Here is a 13,324-nt window from a genome sequence, read left to right as displayed (position 1 = left end):
CAGCTCGCGATCTTCAGACGGGCTGCCACAGAAAGTTTCGACTCGTGGAGCCGTCAGCGCTCATCGTTGTTTATGGCTTTCGGCCGTCAGCTCGTACAGCGCCTGCGCATTAGGCAGCAAAGAGGCAGGTGGAGATGTCCACCCACCGAGGTTGGAGCGTCGGCAGCTGTGGTTCCTGCATCCCCTTTTACTCCGCTGTGGAGAACTTGTGCCATGGACTGAAGAGGCTCTGTAGCAATTACTAGCCACGTTGTTACACAAGGCTAATAATTATTTAAAAGTTTAACCGTGGTGTTCAGGCCAATGTCAAATGAGTCTAAAAGTAGCACAGAAGTGATGCAAGAAGAGGACTTTTGTTTATGCATAGCAGAGCACCAATGACTTAACCAGAATCAGAGGTGGACTGGAACTGATAAGTTTCCTGGTAGGGGAAAGGAGGGGGTAGGGGGGGAGGGGAGGAAGCAAAAGAACTAACAAAATAAAGCTCAAAACCACGTTCAGTAATCACCCAACATATTAATACTTCTTTACAACAGGTACCTGCTACCTGTAATGTACTGAGACAATATGTCTAGTATGAGATTTGCACGTATTTTGCTGTAAGACGACAAGTGCTCCGATACATACAAATACTTTCTGTATAGTAGTTTTTGAAATTTTCTGACAACACAAGAGAAAATATCACAAATTGAGGGTACAACGGTACCGGAAGATTTTAGGACCCAGAGCCATCTGGTTCTTTGATTGCAGGCAGAACAGTGGCTCGTTGATTGCAGTCAGAACAGTAAGGAACGGCAAAATATTTCGCTATTTCACGACAAATAGCCCCAGCTGCAATTCGAGTGTCACAGGTTGTCAGTATGTTCAAGAGCGTACCGCAGGGAGGAAGCGTTGGAGAAGTCTTCATATTATTCAGATGGGATAGTAAAATATTCGATTCATCGTTCCCACAATACGTCTGGATCAATGACCTTCATGACATCAGTGATTTAAAAGAGCTATGTATCCACAAAAATGTTTTTCTGTGTTATTACATATTTTTGTAATGTACTGTAACTAATTCGAAGAGCAGTGTACCCATGACCACAATGCTTCTACATGTTATTATTACCATGTAGTTCGGCTGGCTATCGGTGGTAGCTAGGGCCTCACGTCGGGTAGACCGTTCGCCGGGTGCAAGTCTTTCGATTTGACGCCACTTCGGGGACTTGCGCGTCGATGGGGAAGCAATGATGATGATGATTAGGACAACACAACACCCATTCCCTGAGCGGAGAAAATCTCCGACCGAGCGGGGAATCGAACCCGGGCCCTTATAATTGACATACTGTCTCGCTGACCACTTAGCTACCGGGAGGAGGGGGAGGCTGGGGGGGGACTATCCAGTTGTTGAAAGAATAGGAAAGCAACAGGCAGTGATAAAGATGTCCGCATTTGCAGTACTACGTACCGCAGTGCTGTGTAGTTATCGAAAAGAATTGTGTCAAATTCTGTCAGCATACAGAGCTGCTGATGTGATTAATTTTATCTTAACAGAAGCTGAGACGTTGTCAATCAGAATAGAAAACGAAGCCACGCATCCACGTCGGTAGTAGAAACACTATCCAGAATTTAAGTTTGAAAAGCTGTAGTCGTCACTTGCGGAGCATATTGGGCCATACTGCGAATTTTTGTGGGGTATTGGATGACAATCGCATTCAAAAAATAACGATAGTGACCCATAATGTTAGCCTATTGTGGTAAATTAAATCCAGTAATTGAAATGCTAATGAGGTTGTCCTATGCTGGACGCCAGAAATGTAACGAATTACAAATTGACGGATTGATATGCAAATGGGGAGGGAGAGGGGGGGGCAAAAGCATCGTAAATTAGATTTTAAAAAATGATACATGGAAACATTCACTTTAATTATCATCATTTACAAATCAACATTACAAATAAGATTTCAGGGGCGATTTGGCTGAACGCTGACACGACTTAGTAATTGGGAAAGTAAGGGGGGGGGGGGGGGTATGTACTTCATCTCATCTCTTCTCTTCTCTTCCAGATGCGGGCGGCTGATGCGATGTGATTAATTCGTGTTCTATAACTGTGATTGTGCTTGTGATTGGCAATCGGCAGCCTTCATGCCCCGCGTCCCACGGCTCTGAGGCGACAAACTATGCCAGGTTGACCCCTCAGTTCTTTCGCTGGTTGACAGCTGTACCCAACCATCTACACATGCGCTGCCGGCGTTGTACTCCTGCACGGTGATTGTTGTCAGCGGAGTTATCTAGTTATCTCGCAGAGACAGTGTCAACGTAACAGTTAAACGTTGAGGTCAGACGAGGGATACACAGTTGGATACTTAGTCTCAAGCATCGGACCATAAGGAAGTAGTAAATATGAGACGGAATAGGAAATGAGAATGTTGCAAATCGGTAACGGACATCGGAATCAATGTAGGAATCCGACTCAAAGCCTGAAAAATGAGTCTATAGCAGGCTGCTCTATCTCTAGATGGGAAAATGAGAACACTTCGTGCGAAGCAGCACGCAGATGATGTCTTCTCAGGCATTTCTGAGCCTTTCCTTCAGTAGTCGATTGCTATTGCGTCTCTGATCCTGCACTCTGTTCTTCAGGATATTAGATTTAGTGTCGTGAGGTCTTTGTTATGGTGTGCTCAATCTGCAGTCTCACCCAGTGAACGATCGACAATGCATAACGACACTTACCATTCTTCCTGGTGGGTACTTGAACTTCCACTCGTGAGAGTCGCGAAGTCTCAGTTATTTATGTGATCCTGGGTCTCTTGTTTCGTGACTTGGAGTGACAAATTACAAGCGAATACTCAAGTGGACGAAAAATGCACATTAAGTTAGCAAGACAAAACAGAAAAAAATTAAAATGTGCCCAATCGTTCTACGCCACATCGCATATTGTTTGAACTTTCAGTAACTGAAAACCTGATAGATCACTTACTTGGAGGAGTGTAATGGATGAATTGTATCTGAGAGGCCATGATATGTTGGAGATAAATACTGTCTTCTGCTAGTAATGAGTTGACGCAAGTGCGTCAAGAGCTGCTACATTTTTTCGAACATACTTCTCGAATGTACATAAAAGTGGAGAGAGTATTACCTTGAACATGAGATTGAAAGTATTATCTTCGTAGCTGGTCAAAATTCTGGTTTAAGTTTCAGGTCGTTAGCACTGTGTTGTAGCTAACACTCTGCGGACAGACTAAAGAGTTTACTTGTGTTTTCTATACGCTGTCTGTAGATGCATACCGCTGTGATATATTGTAATTATTTCGTTTGTATAGATATTTATACCAATAGTCAATGTACCAAATCTGATTGCTTCCGTATACTTTTCTGCTTATTTGGCATTTTGGTCGTATTTTGATATTACAGGTAGCAACTATTTTCATTCTCAAGTTTCTCCTGCTTTTGGAGTTGGTCCAACACAGGAGACAGAAGGAAATGAACGAATCTGAAGTACAGTTTTAAGCATGGCCGTTACTCAGCAACCGTACAGTAATTTCGACACAGGATAAATAGCCAACGGCTGCAAGTACAGTGACCTGGCTTTCGACACCTACTAGGAGTGTCTTCATCAGAATGAAATGTTGTTAAATCGTAAAATTACATTGATAAAAAGCAAATTGGAGCAACTACGTTCAATTCAAAAATAAAATAAAACTTACTAGCCTTTCCCACGTGTGCTCAGATGAGAATATCTGACGTTGGCTCTGTAATTCTATGATTAATCTGAAATCCTTTCGGAAGTTTCTGACGATGATCTTTGACATATTCCTAGTGAGAATGGAGATCCGGATAACTTTTTGAACGAATGTTTTTTATGGTTCCGAGTATGATTCTAGCGACAATGCCACCATTAGAACTGAAAAGACGCGTAACGTGGCAGTGTTTTCAAGTGATTCCGTCAACAACGATAAAGGTGATTAGCTTCTTCAGAACGATTCGTTTTGTCACAATCTTAATTATTTCGAGATGACGCCTAGTTGTCTCATGGGCACTGACTTTGCCACTGCAGGAGTAAGACCAAGTCGCCGTGATCGAATTTACCATTCTTCCTGGTGGGTACTAAAACTTCCACTGGTGAGAGTCGAAAAGTCTCTGTTACCTATTTATTTTCATATATATTTTTCAAGTTTGTGTAGTATTATTACTAAAATCCATACACTACAACAAGCGCTGAATTTTTATAGAGAAATCTCCGCAGGCTTTGATAGTCTATGTTCATTGTGAGTGGAGCATATTCCTTGATTCTCTCTTTGTAGATTTTAGACACGTGATGTCTGAAAGCAGTCAGTTGACATCAATAGGCTTAACCAAAAGCAAGTTCGAGAGATATATACGTGTATCAGCTATGCAGCATTGTTTAATACAGCTCCAATTGTAACAGTTGCTGACACGCCGACACTTCATGTGACATGTTTTCAATATTAATCATTAACGCATTATTAATTAGGAGTACGGCCGCTGAGTTACAAATTTTATGTTGGTGACACCGTATTGTCAGTGTATAACAAGAGTAGACAAGTCAACTTCGGCAGTATTCTTCATTATCGTCCGCTATCAGCCAAATGTTCCTGATAACATCCCCCTCGGGAGTCACGTTGCCAAGAACACGACAGCGTACACATCACAACGGTCTATTACGTTTGTCGTATTGCAAACTTGCGCCCCTTCTTGCACCGGTGTACCGTAGGTCTCTAGAAGAGCGTAGCTTTCCAAAAGATTACAAAAAGGGCACAGGTCATACCAGTTTTCAAGAAGGGACGTCGAACAGATGTGCAGAACTATAGACCTATATCTCTAAGGTCGATCAGTTGTAGAATTTTGGAACACGTATTATGTTCGAGTATAATGACTTTTCTGGAGACATCTACCCTGTAGGAATCAGCATGGGTTTCGAAAAAGACGGTCGTGTGAAACCCAGCTCGCGCTATTCGTCCACGAGACTCAGAGGGCCTTAGACACGGGTTCACAGGTAGATGCCGTGTTTCTTGACCTCCGCAAGGCGTTTGATACAGTTCCCCACAGTCGTTTAATGTACAAAGCAAGAACATATGGACTATCAGACCAATTGTGTGATTGGATTGAAGAGTTCCTAGGTAACAGAACGCAGCATGTCATTCTCAATGGACAGAAGTCTTCCGAAGTAAGAGTGATTTCAGGTGTGCCGCAGGGGAGCGTCGTAGGACCGTTGCTATTCACAATACATACAAATGACCTTGTGGATAACATCGGAAGTTCATTGAGGCTTTTTGCGGATGATGCTGTAGTATATCGAGAGGTTGTAACAATGGAAAATTGTACTGAAATGCAGAAGGATCTGCAACGAATTGACGCATGGTGCAGGGAATGGCAATTGAATCTCAATGTAGACATGTGTAACGTTCTGCGAATACATAGAAAGAAAGATCCTTTATCATTTAGCTACAATATAGCAGGTCAGCAACTGGAAGTAGTTAATCCCATAAATTATCTGGGAGTAGGCATTAGGAGTGATTTAAAATGGAATGACCATAAAAAATTAATCATCGGTAAAGCATATGCCAGACAGATTCATTGGAAGAATCCCTAGGAATGTGGTCTGAAAACAAAGGAAGTAGGTTACAGCACACTGGTCGCCCACTGCTTGAATACTGCTCACCGGTGACCGGTGTCGGATCCATTCCAGGAAGGGTTGATAGAAAAGAGGGAGAGGGGGAGAGAGAGAGAGAGAGAGAGAGAGAGAGAGAGAGAGAGAGAGAGAGAGAGAGAGAGAGAGAGAGCAGATCCAACAGAGAGCAGCGCGCTTCGTTACAGGATCATTTAGTAATCGCGAAAGCGTTACGGAGATGATCGATAAACTTCAGTGGAAGACTCTGCAAGAGGACGCTCAGTAGCTTGGTATAGGCTTTTGTTGAGGTTTTGAGAATATACCTTCACCGAGGAGTCAAGCAGTATATTGCTCCCTCGTACGTTTATCTCGCGAAGAGACCATGAGGATAAAATCAGAGAGATTAGAGCTCACACAGAGGCATACCTACAATCTTCCTTTCCATGAACAATACGAGACTGGAATAGAAAGGAGAACCGATAGAGGTACTCAAGGTACCCTCCACCACACACCGCCAGGTGGCTTGCGGAGTATGGATGTAGATGTCATGACCACAATATCATATTAATAGCACATTAAGTAATTCGCAAAACAGTTTGCTACAATATGCTGCGCCTATCCAATATTCCCTTTATTCCAAAGACATACTCTGAATTACTATTTACAGACTGGAAGATATGCCCTGCTCACACAATTCCAGGGACGTATACACTTATACGTTTGTCAGAGACAGAAGAATGACGTTACTGAAGTACAGCAAGCTCATCTGCAGGACGGCTGAATCTAGCGAAACGTAAGCATAAAATCAGAAGCAGTGCAATATTAGTATTATAGTATCAAATTATTAATATTCGACTATATTACTCGGTTGTATCGTGAGTTAGCAGACTTAAAACGTTGTGCTGTTTCGAAGATGATCTCCGTTACACGGACGTTGTATTTTCTTCCACAACAATACTTTAGAATTACAATGAAGTAATATACTAGACAAATGGAGATCGCTGAGTAATTTATTATGCTATATGAAATCGATGAAATGTAGGGAACAATTTTAAGCTTGAGAAAGTTCTTATTGTTACCCAATACACTATGAAATACACTCATGCTCATAAATTAAGGATAATTGCAGGATGTGGTGCCACATAACGTGGCACTACACAAAACTGGCGCTAATAGCATAGGCACATAGGGAACACACACGACCCAGATCTGTAAATCCACGGTATTAGTGATAAGTTGAGAAAACTGTCCCAAAACACACGTGCTATAAAACGCCACAATTCCTGCGCATGTACCCCGACATCAATATGGGATATGGTCACCATACACACGTACACAGGCTGCACAACGGGTTGCCATACTCTGGATCAGGTGTTCGAGCAGCTGCTGGGGTATAGCCTCCCATTCTTGCACCAGTGCCTGTCGGAGCTCCTGAAGTGTCATGGGGGTTTGAAGACGTGCAGCGATACGTCGAGTGAGAGCATCCCAGACGTGCTCGATGGGCTTAGATCTCGAGAACCGGCAGGCCACCCTATTCGGCTGATATCTTCTGTTTCAAGGTACTCCTCAACGATGGCAGCTCGGTGCGTTGCCTTCCATCAGGAGGAAGGTGGGACCCACAGCACCCCTGAAAAGTCGGACATACTGGTGCAAAATGAAGTACCGATACTCCTGACCTGTTACAGTTCATCTGTCATAGACATGCAGGGGTGTACGTGCACCAACCATAGTCCCACACCATGAAATCGCGACCATCATATAGGTCTCTGTCAAAGACATTAAGGGTATTTGGTTCCTGGTTCAGGCCAGATGAAAAACCAGCGAGAATCACTGTTCTCACTATACCTGGACTCGTTCGTGAATATAACCTGGGACCACTGTTCCAATGACCATGTACTGTGGTCTTGACACCAGGCTTTACGGGCTCTCCTGTGATCAGGGGTCAGTGGAATGCACCTTGCAGGTCTCCGGACGAATAAACCGTGTCTGTTCAGTCTGGAGAAAACTGTTGCAGTGGCTGCGGTAAGGTCTCGAGCAAGGCTACCTGCAGTAATCCGTACCTGTCGACAGGCACTGATGGTGAGATATCGGTCCTCTTGTTGTGTTGTACACTGTGGACGTCCCGTACTGTAGCGCCTGGACCCGTTTCCAGTTTGCTATAATCGTTGCCATATTCTTGAAATCACACTTTGTGACACACGGAGGGCCCGTGCTACGACCTGCCGTGATTGACCAGCCTCCAGTCACCCTGGTATTCTGCCCCCCGTAACGTCATCAATATGTGTTGTTTAAGCCATTTTCAACACACAGCCACCATTGGCACTTCTGAAAGCGTGTGCACACTTACTCGCTGCACCGTACTCTGACAGGCACCAAGACAGCTCTGCGTATGTGGACTGCTGCCAGCGCCACCGTGCGACGACCGCAGTTCAAATGCACCGCATGGTCATACCCCGAGGTGATTTAAACACACGCAAACCGTCCACCAGAGCGATGTTTCACCATGTATCAGCATTATCCTTAATTTATGAGCATGAGTGTATATACCGAGTGGTTATAATGATAGCGCACGTACTCACAGAGGACTGTTGTGGGCTTTTATTATCGTGCGGCAGCGCAACTTGATATATATTCTAATTTGTTAATGCAGAACCGACTTACACTGAAAAAAGTTCCAATTTCGGCCATCAAGCCCAAATCTGGTGCTGTGAATGCAAGAAAGACGTATAGTAATGTTTCCAGATGTAATGGCTTAGAAACGGGACGTAGACAGGAAAGGTGAAACATGTGAAAAAGGCATAGTATTGACTTTATTATTAACCGTCGCTTACACAGTTTGTCCAATATGAGCACCAGAGACCTCGACGAGATTTTTCATCCGTAACGCGTCGTGATCAACAGTTGCTCTCAGCATTCCGGTGGAATCTGAGCAACCTGTTCCTCTAAAGTGGCTTTCAGACCAGGAAGAGTCCAAACATGTCCCAGGTGAACTCTTTCAGATATCCCCAGAGCCAGGAGCTAAGGTGAAATTCCGGGCCATGCATCTGGAAAACCTCTGGATGTAACATATTCGTGGAAGTTTGTATTATGCAGATGTTTCACTGGGCGAGCTGCACGAGTTGCTGCCCCATCGTGTATCAAAGCAGTGGTTTCCACACAGTTGCGCTCTTCTGAATCAGGAATCACAAGCTGAATAAGGAAGTCTGGATAATGTTCGGACCTCACGGTACGGGTGACAGGCCCTTTGAGTGTGTTCTCTTCAAAGAAGGATGCACCGGGAAGAAAGGTGCTTGTCAATCCATACCACAGAGTCACATTCGGCGAGTATAATGGCTCATCGTGCACAACACTCCGTTTATCAGTATACCAAATTACGCTTTTCTGTGTGTTCACTGCAGCCTTTGGTGTAAAATGTGCCTCTTCACTCCATGAAACATTTCCCGGCCACCTGTCATCAACTTCGATCAATGTAAGAAATCGAAGAGCAAATTGAGAACGTTGTTGTGGATCATGAGGTTTTAGTTGCTGCACTGTCTGGACCTTGTTCAGGCACCACTATAAAGTAGGCAGCATATCTTTCCATGCTGTTCCAGGTGCCATGGTAATGTCATTTGTGTTGTCGAATTTCACTGGCAACTTCTTTAAACCATTCAATGACAATGTGCTCCTCTAGAGACCTTTCAGTCAGCGATACTGTTTCAACGAACCACAGTAACTGTTGCTGTTTACACTGAACAGTTGCTGTAACAGCGCACTGGCGCTCCTCTACCTAACCATTCTGTTCACACACTTCACGGCTTATCAGATGCCAGCATGGCTGTCACACCGTTATACAAACAGCTTGCACCGAAAATTTTGCATCTGGTGGCCAAAATTAAAACTAATGTTTTTTCAACGTGAATGGATTTCACATTAACGCATAAGTATGTCCACCAAGTTTCGCTGCCATACGATGATTACAGCCCACAATGTAACTCTGTGAGTAGCTGCACATTCATTATAGCTACCCACTATGAGCAAAAGTATTTGAAGCCACTTCTGAAAAAGGAAGTGAGCTAACGATTCCTCCAAAATTTGCTTTTTAATTTTAAGGAGCAACAGAGACTGGAAAATGTGGTACAGATTGGCGTTGATCTTATTATGAAGATTACACAGGGATGAAGATTATGTAAAAAATCTGATGGGTACGAAAAGTGACAAGAGTATCTAGAAAAATCTGTTTTTTTTTTTTTTTTTTTAATCTGTGTTCCCTTGACTTAAAGCAGACACTTTTCGAAGGCGTTGTTTCTGTCTCGTCCAAGCAAATTTAGTTTGTTTCCTCTGTCATCAAGTTTTTCTTTTCTCTTTGTTATTGTAAAAGCTTAACAACTGCGACGGCTGCTTCCAAAATATTTAGTGATTCCCGATTTGTAGATGAGTGTACTGTTTCCGCTACGGTCGCAGGTTCGAATCCTGCGTCGGGCATGAATGTGCGTGCTGTCCTTAGGTTAATTAGGTTTAAGAAGTTCTAAGTTCTAGGGGACTGATGACCTCAGATGTTAAGTCCCATAGTGCTCAGAGCCATTTCAACCGTTTTTTTTTTTGTACCGTTTCGAATATTCACTTTAACGGTTTAAGTGCGCCACGTTAGGGTTTCGCAGTGTTTATCTCTCATTTCACGGAAGTAGTGTAAGTGGTAGTAGTGCAGTTTATATTTAGATGGGCTGATCACTTATAACCAACGATTAATCCTTAGCGATTTACTGTTGCATATGCACCATTTTGTCTCGTCAACAGTCTGTAAGGTAAAGGGCGAGTTGCTGCGCCCTGAAAATATCCTAAGTTCGGAGTTGGCGTGGCTGCACGGGCCGCTCGGCAAGCCGGGGATCGGCAGCAACCGCGTGGTGCCGAACATTAGCCGGAGTAAAAGGGGGCGGCCCCAGCGTGTGGTCCAGGCCGACCGCGTGGCTGGCAATTCCATGTGGTGCTGCGTCGAGGACAGTGCTTTGTGTCGATGAAGGAGATTTGTATGCTGGGAGTGCCAAAGGTGGCGGACTTTGTGAACCCTTAATGGCAGACATTTCATAGCTCATGTAGAAATTTATAATAGCGAGAAGAATCATGGTACCTTAAAAAGAAACATGTACATTACCATTATTTGCACGACGATTCTGATGGTGTAATCAGATTTTCAATACCTTTATTAGTTTAAAGTTTAGTATCTGACTAAATTATACAAGTAACACTCAGCAACGAATTTCCAAAACCTAAACGGTGCATCCGATTTTGTCGATCGACGTGTCTTTAGAAAGATAAACATACATTGGTATGAATTACAGGCATGTAACTTGAATAGTACACGAGTTACTGGAGGTCAAAGTGGCCGATTACTATTGATCGTGTCTGGCCATAAGTACTCCACAGTTACACGGAAACACGGTAGCAGCATTCTTATAAATATATTTATTCGTCTATGTCTTTGTTTATATCCGATATATACTTTTCATGAAGAAATTGGTCAATCATTTACTGTGTTTTAGAAAGCACAGAGACATTAGGCTACTGGCCTACATTTTTTTATCCCTTTGTTATATGTTTATTTGACTTGTTTATGTATTTAATAATGTGTGTTAGAGCCTGTTTATGGTCCAGCCCTAGGAATATTTATTTAATCTCAAGTTATACGAAATACTGGATTTACATTTAAATGTGTTTGAGTATGTTTGTGAGTGTGTGTTGGCTTGGAGACATGGCGAGAGCGCTCTACCCAATTAATACGCTCGTTACTACGGTAGGCGACTATCGAAGTCAATGGAGGGACTGCATGGAAGTGGGGGAGGAGCATCGTGTCGCACAGGACAGTGGAGTGCTGGACGGTAAGGCGAGACATACTGTCGCGGGGAAATACTTTCACAGTGTTGAGCAGTTTGCGGGTGGTCGCGGGACAACTTGTGCACTTGTGAGATTTCCGTGGCTTCTGCAATGAAGACATAGTATGCATTTAGAAGTGAATATCTCTCGAGCTATGTTGTTGTTCATAACTAATTATGTAGTCGGAATCTATTGTTTCCCTGTTATTCAAGTCATATTTAATTGCTGGACCATCAACACCAGTAAGAGTTTTGCGATAGTAAACGGATTCTTAAAGGTACTTCTGCCACCGTACTCATAATTTAAAGTAGTTAAAAATAGCACCTGCAGATTTTATTTAATTGCAATCTTTCATTTGTAAATTTCTACGTTACATTCAAAATTCGCAATTGCCAAGTGGTAGGAACATTCGACCATTCGATTCATATGTGTATTCATATTGTATAATGTAGACTGAGCAGTATTTGGCATGTAATGCGGCAACTTTGTAGGTCAACCTCTAGACAACGAAACCAGCCAAAACTTTTAATATTTCAACTCTGAGTGTGACGGTACGTAGTTGAGGGCCACGATTAATTTTATTTTGAAAGCTTGCAAGTCTGATGTAAATTCTGTACAGTTTCCAGTGTAAGGTATTTCTAAAGCATTGCCATTAACGCAAAAACTTTTTGTTAAATGATTCTGGGTCGTGGAGGTCAAATTAATAGTTGATGACTCGCAGCGTGACAGACAGTTCATGAATACAGATTGTCCGGGTAATAATGCGTTGTAACACGTCGCTCCTCTGTGGCCTCTCTCCGGGCTGATAAAGCAATTACTCCGACCCGAATTGCGTCGCAGTTGCGATTGCTACAGCGGAATGGCGCTCTCCGTCTTGCCAAGGCCCCTTCCGAATAGATCACCCGTCACACGCAGAAGTTGCGGATGCAGCATACTCGAATTCAGTGAGGCGTTTTATTTACATAGGCTAGGCATACAGCCTTCTTAAATCACGAATTGATATCACTGACAATATACTTAGAGTGGATGATTACAATCTGTTTTGTACATAAACATATAATAGTAACAACAACAACAACCTTTTTCAAGCTGAAAGTGGTTGTGGTAACCTCTGTTAGAGATTACAAATGTTAAAGATTTGATTGTTGAGATCAATACGTATTTGTAGGAATACTCTGCAACGGTAGTAAAGAAGCACTAGGATACTTACATGAAGTCTCTGCCAAAATACATCTACAGATGTCATATGAGAAAACATGGAAAGTAAGAAAGAAATACCAACAACAACAACCAAGCCATGTACTCAGAATACGGAAAGGTTAACAGTCTGGAATAGTTTAAACATATTGGGAAAAATATACAAAGAAGAGGATCAAACAAGACACCTAACAAAGAACGAACAAAACAATTTCAGGAATCATTCAAACCGACATGGAAACAAAACACTAAAAGAAACATTTCAAGACAGGCCAGACTCAGGAACTACAATAGAGATGTACTACCAGAAGAACTCTACGCTTCAGAAACGACGACTGGAGCAGCAGGTATCACAGAGACAGAAAAAAATAGAACGTTCATGGATGAAGATCCCAGCCAAAGAATTATATGAACGCACAGACAGACAGACAGACAGACAGACAGACAGACAGACAGACAGACATACATACATACATGATAACAAGACGGCGACTATCATTCTATGGACACATACATAGAATGAACAACAGACACTCGAGGGTTTTTGATGTAGTTAACAGTTCAATCAAAAAGCCAGTTGGTTTCAAAAAATAGAAGACCTAAAACGAGCAGGGATCAGTAGGGAAATGATAAAGAGAGAGAAATTCAGGGATAAAATTATGA

Source organism: Schistocerca gregaria, chromosome 2, assembly GCF_023897955.1.
Source record: "Schistocerca gregaria isolate iqSchGreg1 chromosome 2, iqSchGreg1.2, whole genome shotgun sequence".
In the NCBI taxonomy this organism is placed as follows: domain Eukaryota; kingdom Metazoa; phylum Arthropoda; class Insecta; order Orthoptera; family Acrididae; genus Schistocerca; species Schistocerca gregaria.
Note: the sequence above shows the minus strand (reverse complement) of the source record.